General features: G+C 36.3%; 1 protein-coding gene across 4 annotated transcripts in view; it reads left to right on the top strand.

Moving 5' to 3' along the window:
- CDK8 (cyclin dependent kinase 8) overlaps positions 1 to 14,809 on the top strand; it is a 98,885-nt gene that overhangs the window by 1,684 nt on the left and 82,392 nt on the right. The gene's annotated exons all lie outside the window — the stretch shown is intronic.

Below are 14,809 nucleotides of genomic sequence, written 5' to 3' on the forward strand. Positions count from 1 at the left end.
CATCACTGTTTGGTTAGCTGCTGTTCAACGTTTAAGATAATTGCTTTTTTTCCCCCAAATCACATAGGAGGGTATGTTCAGAACTATATTAGCACTAAAAAAATGAAACCATTCATAAAGCTGAAGTTACCTGGGTTGGGGGGGAAGCCATATTTATAAATACTTGAGTATTCTCAATATTGGCAAAGGAAGGATCTACCTATTCAACATTTTTCTTAGATTTACTGAGATGTCTTTCTAAAATAACTTAAAATGGACTCTAAGAGGAAGAAGATAATAATTCTCATTAATTTGGAATGTGCATTTCAGTGCTTATATGCAGCAGTAAAGCAGTACTGGTATATGCAAAAGGTAGGGATTTGAAAACTTGATACTGTGGGTGCTGCATGTCTTTAAAAGTACTCTTTAGCAGAATGGATAGCCTGCTGACATTTGAGAAATCAGCTTCTGGAGGTGTTGACTCTGTTGTTTAATTATATTTCTCATTGAAGTATTACTCTGTAATAACGTACATATTTTAAAAGTTATCCTTGTTAACTTCCCATACAATATTTTTTAAAGGCCTTACACCATCTCACTGTCCCCCAATATTATGTAATTTGGGGCATATTCATAAACTCCCTGATCCCATGAGATTAGACATTGTAGTGCATTTGACCAGTCTGTCATCTTTTTTATAAAATTCTGGTGATCTTAAATTCTTTCTAATCTCTCTAAGAAAAACCAGTTCTATTTTCATAAATTACCAATTTAAGCTAATAAAACACACAAATTTTATTAACTTTGATTTTACATTTTATGAAAAACTATAATATTGTTTACTAGCAAGAGGTACTTTTGACCACATTTTATATCTCATGGTCAAGTTTTAATTTAGGCTAAGAATAAGTTTAGAAGAATTATACAATTTAAAGTTAGCTGAATGTATAATATATGAACATTTCTTTGTCATTCATGATAACCAAAAAGTAGGTAGCATTGCATTTTGGAAAAATTAACTTTTTGTTTATAATTCTTTGGGTTTGTTTTCCAGTAGCCTCTAATGATTTTGTTTATAGAAAGAACTGTTTTTTAAAAAATGGATGAAATGTCAAGAGAGTTTTAAAATTACTTAAAACAGTTTTTGTGCTCCAGAGGGAATGTTTTTTGGCTTCTTATAACCTCATTCTGGTAAAATGCAGCATTGTATTTATGAAGCTCTTTTGATCTTATGTCAGTGAAATGTAATTTAATGCATTGTAGTCCTGGTAAAATAAAATTTGTGGCTGTTTAATCTTTTATAAAAAGATGATGATCACATAATTTGTTTCTAGTATTGATTTACTTTCAAATGAAATTATATATTCTGCAACTGAAATTTCAGAGAGCTCTAGGAACCCAGACAATAACACCTTCAAAGAGAATACTGAGATTTACAATAAAATGAAATAAATTTCATTTAGATGTATTTGGCTATTGAAATGAAGGTATCTAAATGTATCCTTTCAGTTGTCCAGTGAGCGTCATAGACATGAATAATTAGTAATGGAATTTAGACCAGAGGAGTTAGCTTCTTAAATTATTGTTTTAGGAAATAAAACAGCTTGAAAGGTCATTTCTTTGATTTTAAGTATTAATAATACTCTCTTGCTAGTATACTACACTTTTGGTAAACTCAGCATTTTAAGGAATGTGGGGAAGGTGGAATACTTTATTTGAGGCATGATTATATACATGGAAAGGGGGCCATTTATAGTTGTGTTATTTTCAGATTCTAATAGAGTTAAAATGTAAATGCACAGTAAATCTTGGGAATAATTCACTCTCACTGTCACCATAAATGAGATAGAGAATGTCCTTTGTGTCTGAACACCAAAAGGGTACTCAGTGGGAAGCAGGGGGATTCATTTTCTTTCTGAGTCAACTGCATTTCCTCTTTGCAGAATTTAGGCAACCAAACTTATCTTGTTTGAAGGAATGGAAAAGTGTGAGAACCAGAAAACAATTTGTGTTTTTACATTCTAAATTCTCATTATTGGCACTGAACATTGTAGAATTTAAAAATTAATTTGGGGTAAGAGTTTGATTTCCAAAAAAGAAAAGCAAAAAGACTATTCTTGAATAGGGTTCTTAGGCTGCTGTACTCTATGTTCAAAAGAACAGATACTATATAATTGGGATTGTGTGTGTGTGAATGTGAGAGAGAGAGAGAGAGAGAGAGGGAGGGAAATATACAGAAAACTTTTGTTGGGGCACTTCCGTAGACAGCACAGAGATTAGTAGGCAGTGGTAATGATAATAATAGCTAAATTACTTACTGAGTAAGTCTTAGGACCTGGGCAGAGCCCTTTACAGCCGTCATCTGTTGAATCCTCACAAGTACCATACAAGTCAGTTGTGTTTTTTCAGTTTTATAGTTGAGGAAACTGAAGTTTAAAAAGGTTAAGCAAATTTGTCCATGGTCACATGACTAATTAAATGTCAGAGCTGGAATTGGGGGATTACAGGCAGGTCTCTTACTCCACAGCCCAGGCTCTTAACCATTATGCTTCATATTAAGATAAATATAAACATAGACATGGGGATTTGGTGTTTTAGTGGGTCATTCAGAAAACATGAATGCCTTATCACAGGACTAGTCTTTTCAATTAACTGATACTTTTTTAGTATGTTTCTGAACAGCCCTAGTTTTTCTAGTGCTGCAAAAGTAAGTGTGTAGCTGTGTGGTGTATACACACACACACACACACACACACACACACATACGTGTATTTCTGTGTGTGTGTATGTGTGTGTGTGTGTGTGTGTAGGACCAGACTCTAATAGGGCATGTTAGGATGTGAAAATTCTTCATCTAGTGCCAAGAACTCTAAGCTGGGGAGACTGGAGAACTGAGTTTGAGCTCAGACTCTGCCTCTGATCACAAGTATGACCTTGGGCAAATCATTTGCCCTTGTAGACCTTTGTTTCCTTATTTCTAAAATTACGGGGTTTGAGTTGATCATTTTTAGGGCCTTCCTGGTATTAAAATTTGAGGAAGTAAAAATATAAAATACTTTTGCAAGATCAGGTAAGCAACCACTAAGACAAAAGTTTTACTTTAGACAGTAGTACACATCCATGTTTCTTAGTCTCATGCTTTAATGTGGGTTCTCATCAACTGCCAAAAAGAAAATAAGTAGCTTCCAAAGACTTGTCAGCTCCCTTACCTAACATGTCTTGTACCACTGTAGCATTCCCTCCTGTTACATCTTAAGGTGTGGGATTTATGTGGCTGCTTCCCCTCCTGTGAACCATTCATTTGGTGGCTAGCACGAGGAACGCTTCTGAGTTGATCTGCACTAGAGCTTTGAAGTCAGCTTTAATTCCTTAGCTGTGATCAGAACTTGGTTGGAACCCTTTATTTCCCCTGAAGGATTCGAATAGTTTTTTTTCTGAATATTGTTGAACCCTGTATCTAGGTTCAGTTTGATTTAAGTATTTCTTTAGATGTCAGAAATACCAAATACAACATGTAATAATCCCCATCACTGGGGATTTTGCATGCCCAATAAGGAATATTCCTGATAACATTTAAAAAATGTGATGGAAAGGGACAAGCAGAATATTCACTATGCATTTCTTATCTACTTGCAGTTGAATTTATCTGCCTTAGATACTCAGTGCATTCAGATCCACGGGGTAGGCCACTTTGAGGTTTCATGCTTAGATCCCATTTTCTTTTTTTTTTCCTTTTTTAAAAAATTAATTTTTGGCTGCATTGGGTCTTCGTTGCTGCGCGTGGGCTTTCTCTAGTTGCGGCGAGTGGGGGCTACTCTTCATTTTGGCGCGCGGGCTTCTCATTGCGGTGGCTTCTCTTGTTGCGGAGCACGGGCTCTAGGCATATGGGCTTCAGTAGTTGTGGCTCACGGGCTCTAGAGCACAGGCTCAGTAGTTGTGGTGCACGGGCTTAGTTGCTCTGCGGCATGTGGGATCTTCCCAGACCAGGGATCGAACCCATGGCCCCTGCATTGGCAGGCGGATCCTTAACCACTGCACCACCAGGAAAGTCCCAGAGCCCATTTTCTTAGTAGCAAGACTGGCAAATTAATTCATTTTGGATTTGCTTATTTGATTATTTTACTGTTCTTCTAACATTGGAAGAAATCCATTCCCTCATTCACTCAGCAAATATTTACTGGACCCTTCTATCTGCCAAGCACTGTACAAGGTATTGAGAATGCCAAGATGAATAAAATATTCCATTATTTGATAAGACACCTACTGAGGAAACAAACGTAAATAAACTATAGCAATTTTAATAAGCATTATGATAATTAATACAAGGTGCTATTGGAACACAGACATGGAAGCTCCCAACTGCTTAGGGCTTTCAGAATAAACCTCTCAGAGATGGCAGCACTTCGTTGACTCTTGAAGGACAGGGAAGATCCCATCAGAAAGGGCATTTCTTTTTTTAACTTTCTTTCTTTCTTTTTGTCTTTTTTAAATTTAAATTTTAATTTTTTGGCCGTGCCGCAGGGCATGTGGGATCTTAGTTCCCCAACCAGGGATTGAACCCGTGTCCCCTGCATTGGAAGGGTGGAGTCTTAACCACTGTACTGCCAAGGAAGTCCCAGAAAGGGCATTTCAAGAGGAATAGGACAAAGGGTTTTTTTTTATTGTGCTCTTACAGACCCCAACAAATTTTGTGGGTTTGAGTTATTTCTTCCCATGCCTTTCCTCGCCTCACCTTGTCTGTTGCCAGCATCTTTGAGCTCCTGCTGTTTGTGTAGTGCTACATGCATGTGCTACAGGTGTTCCATTGTACCCATTGGACATGGTGAAGTCTCTGTGATTCAGTATGGGGCTACGTTTATCAGCATGTACCGAGCACCTTAATTGTCTCCGTGGCAGTTTCCCATCACAAGAACATTGGTGAATCAGGGTACAAGCAGCCTCTGAAATCCAACTGTCTGATTTAGGAATATCTCTCATATGTAAAACTGCCATGGTAGAACAATGGCTCTGGATAGCAGATGACTCTCCTTTGGCCTCACATCCATGAGGAGTAGGGATCCAGAATTTTCTGTGCTGCTGAGATGGTGGTGGCCAGCAGGTCGGAGGGGATTTCCTCTTGTTGGGACTCTCAGTTGTGTGAGAAGATGGTAGGGAGGTGGCTTCTGGCAACCGAATTTCAGCTAGGAAGAAAATAGAAATAATGACAAATTATTATGTTACTGTAGGTCATTTGCAAGCTTACCTACTTTTTCAAAAATTAGTTCTTTTGGCAATTGTGTTCAGAATTATGATTTACAAACATTTGAAATATGATCCATATGTAAGTTGGGACTGTATATGCCAAATCAGTGTTGATAAATATATATTCTTCCCTGTGGCGGGTGTCATCTTTTTTGTAGTGCCTTGTATTGTTGAATCCAACCCTCATTGTCTCTTTATGTTTTTATTCTTTTTCTGTTCTTAGCTGCTGCTAGAGAATGAAAATCCTACTGTCCTTACCTCTTTCAGAACGATTTGTAAATTCTTTCCTTCACAGCAGCTTAGGTAGACCTTGGCCATCTCTTTGTTTCTTAGAAACTGCTGTGATTTTTTTGTCTTTAAATATCTCTTGTCACCTCAAGGCAGTTCTTGAAGTTGTCACTAAAAAGTGACTTTCACCTCTTAGTTTGATCTTAATACTTAAAGACCCTTAAGTTATCATTTTCTCAAGATTCTTTAGTATAGTGATTGTCAAAGTCACAAAACCAGTCCCTGCTGTAGTAAGCTGCTTTTACTGATAGAGTTATGTCTTGTCCTTCAGGTGTGTTGTCACAGAAAAAATGCTGAGAGTCCCCTTTTTAAAATTGAGATATATCACATACCATAAAATTCACCCTTTTAAAGTGTGCAGTCTACTGGCTTTTAGTGTATCCACAAGGCTATGCAATCATCACCACTACCTAATTCCAGAACATTTTTATCATGTCAGAAGAAACCCCGTATCAATTAGTAGTCACTCCACATTCCCTCTCTTCCCAGCCCCTGGCAACCACTAATCTATTTTCTTTCTCTATGGATTTGCCTATTCTGAACATTTCATGTAAATAGAAATATATAGTATGTGGCCGTTTGTCTTTTACTTAGCGTAGTGTTTTCAGTGTTCATTCATGTTGTGCATGTGTCAGTGTTTCATTCCTTTTTATGGTTGAAAAATATTGCTTTGTATGGATAGACCACATTTTGTTTATCCATTTATCAGTTGGTGGACATCTAGGTTGTTTCTACTTCTTGGCTATTATGAATAATGCTGCTATGAACCTTCATGTGCAAATTGTTGTGTAGATATATGTTTTTGGTTCTCTTAGGCAAATACCCAGAGTCATATGGTAACTCTATGTTTAGTTTTTTGAGAAACTGCCAAATTTTTGAAAGTAGCTGAGAACCACTTTTGAGTGGCTTTACCTTGACTTTGGTTTAGAACCAAGATTTGTCCTTTGTCCACAAGACCTGGACACCTTAATTCCCAGGACACCTTATTAATCAGTAGCCCACCTTATTCCCAGGGAAGTGTTCACACACTAGTCTATTGTAGTGATTCTGAAACACAGATCAATACAACTGCTCCTCCTCCATCAAATCAGACCGCCCTTCTGAACTTGTTCTCAGGCAGCACCTTGTGCTGGGAACATTTTTCCCTCAGCTGAAATCGGTTCTAACATTTAGCTTCAGAAATCTTAACTACTTTATCTTAACGTACAACTCCAATAATTCTCTCTTCACTCACCACCTCGCAAAACATAGTTAGTTCTTCATAGATATATTATGTAACTACTTTAGTGTATATGTGGTTAATGTTTATACGTCCTTTGGGTCTTTCTGGTGAAGGTTTATGGGTTAGATATTATAGATTTCCTCTAGGGCAGTAATTGTGTTCCCCTTACTTCCTGGCATATTGCCAAATGTCGACAGGTATTTAATACTTTTTAATTTTTGGTGTACCTAAAATTCATATTTGAAAATTTTCCTTTTAAACTTGCTAAACTTAAAAACTTGAGCATATTTTGGAATAGAAAAGCAGCGCCTTGTGAAAATACCCTGAGAAGCAAAGTTTGATGGCCTGGCTAAATTGATACCAGGAACAGAATTGAACAAAACCAAAGGCCAAAGGCAGATGCAAGCTTTGTTAATTGACTGAACCAAATAGAAGGCCCAGGTATTTGAAAAATTGAGCCACTACAAAGAATAAACTATTTTCTAAAGTATACCTTGTAAATGAATCAGTTTACATGGGGATCAGACCTATATTTCTAACCTTAAGGAAAATATAATTAGTCTCTGAACCAGAGTTGACATTTAGTTTTGTTTAAACTCTGTGGTTGTTTCATATTTGAAGTTTCCTTTTGTTATGTGAATAAAAAATTATATAGTTTAACAACTACTCAAGGTAACTCAGTTACTCCTCTCTCTAGACAAGCTCTTTAAAATCCATAACTTTATTATAGCCCATGAATTCTAACAAATAATCATCCTAAGGAGAGGAATTCTTCACATCATGATGCCTACTCTGGGTGTTTCTATACACCTGAATTTTATAGCTTGTCTAGAGAACTAAGGGATTAAAAAAAAAAAAAAACCCAAACTTGTCGAACAGTGGTATTATGGTTTATATTAAGCAAGTCATTATTTTAGGGGAAAGAGGAGGTAGGTATTGGAAAATTATTTTTGAGGCTTCTGTTTTAAGGAAAGCCAATAAATCATGCAAAATTTAAGCTTGTGTAGAATAAATACATTTGTTTGGAGTTTTTTCACTTTATGAAAGAAGCCCTTTAAGTAAGGGAGCTCTCCTAGCATACTTATCCTGTGACTCAGTTTGCCAAAAATTCAGTTTATACACATTTTACAAGAAAATGTTAAACACAGAGTAAGGAGTACTTGTATTTGTTTTCTAGTGCTGACTTAACATTGAAGGTTCTTTTAAATGTAAAATTAAGTCATTTAAATATTTGATGTTCCATTATAGTTTCTCTTTAGCTGTAATTTTAGGGGGGGGCATATTCGTGTATTTACAATTTATTTGGTCGCTGTTCATTGAATGTCTAGTGTGCCAGGTTCTGTGCCAGGTATAGGTGATTCAGCAGTGAACAGGCCATAGTTGTAAGTCGTTAGGGAACTTAAAGACTTTGAGGGACACAGGCAAGTAAACAGGTAATTACAATATAGTGGGATACAGCTGTGATGGAGAAAATGATTAATGAAATCTACTGTGACCTTATTTTTTTTCATTCAAGAATATTATGCGGGACTTCCCTGGCAGTCCAGTGGTTAAGACTCGTGCTTCCAATGCAGGGGGCGTGGCTTCGATCCCTGGTTGGGAAACTAAGATCCCACATGCTGCGCAGCCAATAAATAAATAAATAAATAAATAAATAAATAAATAAATCCATCGGGTGGAGAATATTGATATTTTAAAAAAAAAGCATATTATGCATCTTTCCATGTCAGTAAATATAGCTCTAAATCATCCGTTTTAATTATTGCTGGCATCACATTACACACACACACACACACACACAGTAGATATGTATCCAGTTAACCAGTTCTCTAGTGATAGATGAAATTTAACTAGTCTCTAAATTTTAGCCATTGCAGTTAGGGAAGTACCTCCTAGAAAATATGACTACAGTTCTTCAACATAGTATCAAGTTCTTGCAGTGGAATTTTAGGGTCAAAGATTGTGTACTTTCAACAGCTGTATTTCTGTTATAAAATAAGATTGGATTATACAATTAATAAACTCTCAGGATAAAAATTCAAGCAGTGTGTAAGAATATGCAGGAAGATCATTGTCAGCCCCTCTTTGTATATATGCGTATGGGAGCAGATACGTGTCTGGGTCGACTTTAAAATTTACTTTAATATTTCATTCATTTTGAGCAAATTATACATGCGTATGCAAAAAATGTAAATATACTGAGGAAGTGAAAACTTAAGTCTTCTCACCTCTGTCTCCTCCAGGCACTCATTTCTTCTTTCAGAGCTGTCCACTGATACGTTTCTTGTGTATGCTTTCCAGTTTGTGGACACAAACATCTTTGGACTTTGTTTATGGTATTATTTTTCATGCATAACTCTTTTATTTTTATAAAGTCACATTTATCAATGGCTGCTGGGTTATGTGTAAGAATTAGTTAGAAAGGTCTGTATGTCATCTTTAAACACAAAATGTATGATGGCGTATACTTTTCCTTGCTTTTCTCAGTTCATAGTTTTAGAGACTGGTAACAGCACATGTAATGTAATTCATTTCGTCAGCTCTTCATTCTTTTTTATGAACATAATGTAATATACATATCCAGTTGAAGGACTTTTAGGTTGCTTTCATTTTTTTTTTTTATGCCCTTAAGCAGTACTGCAATAAATGTCCTTTATATCAGTTTTTCCACACAACTTTCTCTCAGATGGAGATAGAACTTCGCAGGTACCCAGAAAGTTCCCCACAGGGATATTTGCTGTGGATGATACCACTGGCAAGGAGCAAAGTCTTCATGAAGCAAGAGAAGCTCCCTTGCTATATCCACAGGGAGTTTTATCCCTCCTGGCTTCTCTCAAAAGTTCTAGGGACTGATCATCATGCCCAAGCACAAGTTACTGGTAACGACCCAGTACATAACTGCTAGACTGCTGCAGTGCAGGTCAGTTTCCCAGGAATGTCTTTTTAACAGGCCTAGGCTTCAGGCTCTTTGGAGGTCCAGTCTTATGCACATTTATACTCCCATCAAAACTCCCAAAACAAAACTTAATCTGGAAGGAAGAAATGGAAATAAATATAATAATGGCATGCTTGAGTCCTGGGGGTAAATGCATGGTAAAGTTGGAATTGTTTATTCTTTTGGAAATTTTGCTGTAGGTTTTCTTTCCCCACATAGTCCTATGTATTTTAGATTACTGGTTGGCATAAAAAAATTGAGTCTTGTGGATACTTAAGATTACAGTCATTATTAAGTTTACATGTTATTTTATGTTCACTTTCATCAGATGATCTTTCTCTCTGTTTCCTGTTGCTTGGCCTTGGTCATCCTTTCATTTCCTGACCAGCATTGACCTTCCTATACCCAGTCTTTTCCTTTTCTCCCCTTTTTGGCTTGCTTTTTCTGTTTGGTACTGATTTTGGCTTTGGCCTTGCTCCTTGTCACCAGTCTCAGTAGCATTCCCCTCTGGGCTGGCCTCTCTTTCTGCTGCCAATGGAATTTCTTGACTTTGTGTATTCAGCAGAGGGAATTATTTATGTAGGTAAGCAGGCAGCTGATTATCTACTAGACCGTTCTGATGTATTTTATTAATTTGGAAGAGACTTTTAAAAACAGTTTTAAGTACTTCTAAACATAACTCTTTCTTCATAGACATAATTTCTCCTCAACAGAAGTTGGAAAGTACTTACTCCTTATAGATAGATAAGAAGCTGAAAAAGTACGCAAACATTTAATCTTTTTATCTGAAAATCTATTTTAGTACACAAGAGTCCAGCGCTGCTTGAGAGTTTAAACCAGATACCCTGTAGCCAAAAGTTACTACTGTTCTGTTTTAGCCAAGACTAGCTGACCTGCGGAGCCCCTTTAGGCTTTTGACATGTGCTAGGCTTGGACGTGCAGATGTGGAAAACATAAGGAAGTCTGTCAAAGTAGCACACACTTCACATATTTCATCTGTTTCTCTTCCGGATTTTTTTTTTTGTGGGGGTGGGATGGGACCGTTCAGTTTCGGAAGGTGATTCAGCCTGATCTTCTTTAAAAACTTGAAGTTTTCAATGCAAGCAAAAAACACCAGCCAAGTATACCACTTTTTAACCTTTATTTGACTTGGATCATGTAGCATTTGCTCTGTTTCTGTTGCACTTTGTAAGAACTGGACTCCCTGAGTTTAAGTATGCTTGCTCATTTTAAATCAGAATGCAGTACAATTACATTTTTCCTTAGTGAGATTCTGTACTATGATTACCCCTGAAATGTTTTGGAATGTAAGATAACATTTGCCGCTAGTTATTCAATGTTTATTTTTAAGTGTTTAAAAAGTAGTTTTGATTTAGTTGCAGTGTACTAAGTAGGGAAATTAAATACCATTTGTCTTCATGGAGAAAATATTAGTAAAACCTTTCAAGAAGTTATACATTTATACTTCATAAGGTTTTTTAATAGCTTTATTGAGATATAATTCACATACCATACAGTTTACCTGTTTTAAGTGTACAGTTCACCATCTTTTAGTGTATTCACAGAGTTGTGTGGCTGTCACCACAGTTTAATTTTAGAATATTTTTATCCCCCCTAAAAGAAATCCGGTACCCATTAGCAGTCATTCCCCTTTCCCTCCAACCCTCCAGCCTTAAGCAACCACTAATCTGCTTTATGCCTCTGGATTTGCCTATTCTGGACATTTCATTTAAGTGAAATCATATAATATGTGGTCTTTAGTGATCGGCTTCTTTCACTTAATATAATGTTTTCAAGGCTTATCCATGATTTAACATGTATCACATTTTGTTTAGTCATTCATCAGTTGTTGGATATTTGGGTCATTTCCACTTTTTGGTTATTATGAATAACGCTGCTGTGAACATTGGTGTACAAGTATTTGAGTCCCTGCTTTCAGTTCCTTGGATATATACCTAGGAGTGGAATTGCTGGATCATATGGTAACTGAATGCTTAACTTTTGAGTAACCACCAAACTGTTTCCTCAGTGGCTGCACCATTTTACCTTCCCACTAGCAATGCACAAGTGTTCCAGTTTCTCCACATCTTTGCCAACACTGATCCCCCCGCCTTTTTTTTAATATAGCTGTCCTTATGGCTATTAAGTGGTATTGATTTGCATTTCCCTAATGATGAATGGTACTTATTGTATCATTTAGTATCAGTAAATACTTCTCATTTACTTATTGATCATTTGATGATCTTCTTGGAAAAACATATTTATATCCTTTGCTCATTTAAAAATTGAGTTATCTTTTTTATTATTGAGTTATAGGAGTTCCTTCTGTACTCTGGATACTAGACCCTTATTGGATAGATGATTTGCAAATGGCCAATAAACACATGAAAAGATGCATCATCAGGGAAATGCAAATCAAAACTACGAGATATCACTTCATACCTGTTAGGATGGCTACTATTTAAAAAAAAAAAAAAAGTGTTGGTCACTTGTATATCTTCTTTGGAAAACTGTCTATTCAGGTCCTTTACCCATTTTTTAATCTGGTTGTTTGGTTTTTTGTTGAGTTTTAGTTCTCTGTGTATTCTGGATACTAACCCTTGTAAGATATACAGTTTATGAGTATTTTCCCCCATTCTGTAGGTTGCCTTTTACTCTGTGGATATTATCTTTTGACACATCAATTGGAAAAATTTTCATGAAGTCCAATTTGTCTATTTTTTCTTTTATTTCCTGTGCCTTTGTTGTCGTAATCCAAGAAATCATTGCTAAATCAAGGTTGTAAAGCCTGTAGTTTGTAGTTTTAGTTCTTTAGGCCATGGATCCATTTTGAGTTAGTTAGCCAGATTTTCTCCTAGAAAGTTTGAACTAATTCATACTCTCATTCATAATGAACAGGAGTAATGTTTGCCACTCCCTTGATCAGTGTTTTTATTATTTAATCTTTAAAATAATTTTCTTTTAATCTTTGTAAATTTGATAGGAAACCTATGGAGTCATGGTTTTATTTACATTGTTTCATTAATATTTAAATTTACAGTTTCGTGTTTTTTCATTATTTAATTTCTTTGGTGAATTGCCTGATCATAGTTTACCCATTTTCCTATAATATTTTTCTTAAATTTTTTTGTGTGAAGTACTTCGCTTATTGGAATATTAAATTCTTTTATTCATGTTGCAAGTATTTCCAATTTTTTATTTCTCTATTTATGATATTTTAATATGTAATCATCTGTCATTCTTCTTTTTTTTTTCCATAATATTTTAATACTTTTCCACTTTTAAATACTGGTTTTAATTTTGTGATTGTAACATGGAAGATCCAACTTTATTATTTTTCTTTTAAATTTATTTATTTAATTTATTTATTTTTGGCTGTGTTGGGCCTTCATTGCTGCACCCGGGCTTTCTCTAGTTGCGGCGAGCGGAGGCTACTCTTCATTGTGGTGTGAGGGCTTCTCACTGCGGTGGCTTCTCGTTGCAGAGCACGGGCTCTAGGCATGCGAGCTTCAGTAGTTGTGGCACGTGGGCTCAGTGGTTGTGGCTCACGGGCTCTAGAGCGCAGGCTCAGTAGTTGTGGCACACGGGCTCAGTTGCTCCGCGGCATGTGGGATCTTCCCGGACCAGGGATCGAACCCATGTCCCCTGCAGTGGCAGGCAGATTCTTAACCACTGCGTCACCAGGGAAGCCCCCCAACTTTATTATTTTTAAAAAATATCATCAGGATCATAAAGCTATTTAGAATAGTTACACTCTACACACACCCAAGATACTTTAAAATGATTATGTTTTGAGTTTGTAGATGAACAATGACAATAATCCAAATATGTTGTATGTACAACTCGGATCAAATACTGGTGAAAGTGTTTAATTGGACAAACAACTGATAAGCTTAAAGATAAGCAGCACAATTTCACAAGAGAACCAGCTCAGCCCAACTAAGATTTTCTTAATAGCAGTTGACACTGATGTTGTATAGGAATACAAATTAGTTGATGAAACTGAGCAAATGGGAGCCCCTTTCCTCCTTTTCCTTTTTTTGTATTCCTGCATCCCTCCCAGTCATCCTCTTCCTTGGTCTGGCTACCCCTGTGGCGAACCCAAAGCAAGAGCTGCTATGCTTGCCCTCCACCAGAAAATCAGGAGCCCTGAATTCCACGTGAAACCTGTGCTCTCTTGAACTGTACAGTGGACACTCAGGGACAGAACCCCTCATCACCAATGTTTTTCAAGTTTCTATCACAGTACAAAAGAGTAACTGAGTAGAAAAGAGAGTAAGATGATGATTTATTTTTGCTTGGGGAAGAGAAGTGGGAAATAACTGTGGATGAGAAAACATCATGTATATTCGGTATGTAGGAATTAGCCATATGGAAATAATTCGAGAGGGCCTGAATGTTGTCTAAAGGGCTGGTACCTCTCCAAATTTTGATCTCTTTTAAACTCCTTTCATATTCCCCAACTCATTTCTAAATCTGGTTGGGCAGGATTAACCCTAGTGCAGTAGCAGTGCAGTTATCTGAAGGTAAAATTTATCTTTTTTTTTCTTGTTTTCTTAATACAGATATTTTTACTGTAATCATTTTATTTACAGAGTATTTGCAAAAGTATATCATTAACATTTAGTGCAAATGCAACTAATGTAGATTTAGACACTGCTCTGTAAACTTTCCATACCTTCGTAAAATAAAGCTATCCAATTTAGTCATGATAGTTACCAGAAATGGCAAACATAGAAACATTCATAGTGGGTATATAGAATTTTTTTTGAAGATTCCCATCAGTGGCCATGGTGAATTAACCTTCCCTCCCCAACCCTCCCATACTCCCACCCCAATCCCACAACTGATTGTAAAATAAAATACACATTTGAGGTATAAACTTTTCTTTTTTGAACATCACAATATAAAATGTTAACTGGTGATGTAGTAAACTGATAATTTGTCTTATTTGCCTTAACTAGCGTTATCACCATTTGGCACTTTTCCGTGTAGTCAAATTGTGAACAGCATTTTTCTGTAATAAGGCATATTCCATGCACATCATTTAGAGAAAGGTAAATTAAAAAATAGAAAAGATTCATGGAGCATGAAATCTGCATGCATGTAACGTAAGCATATATTTTATATGTATTCTCCTCTCT

The sequence above is a fragment of the Eschrichtius robustus genome, chromosome 18, assembly GCF_028021215.1.
Source record: "Eschrichtius robustus isolate mEscRob2 chromosome 18, mEscRob2.pri, whole genome shotgun sequence".
Taxonomy (NCBI): domain Eukaryota; kingdom Metazoa; phylum Chordata; class Mammalia; order Artiodactyla; family Eschrichtiidae; genus Eschrichtius; species Eschrichtius robustus.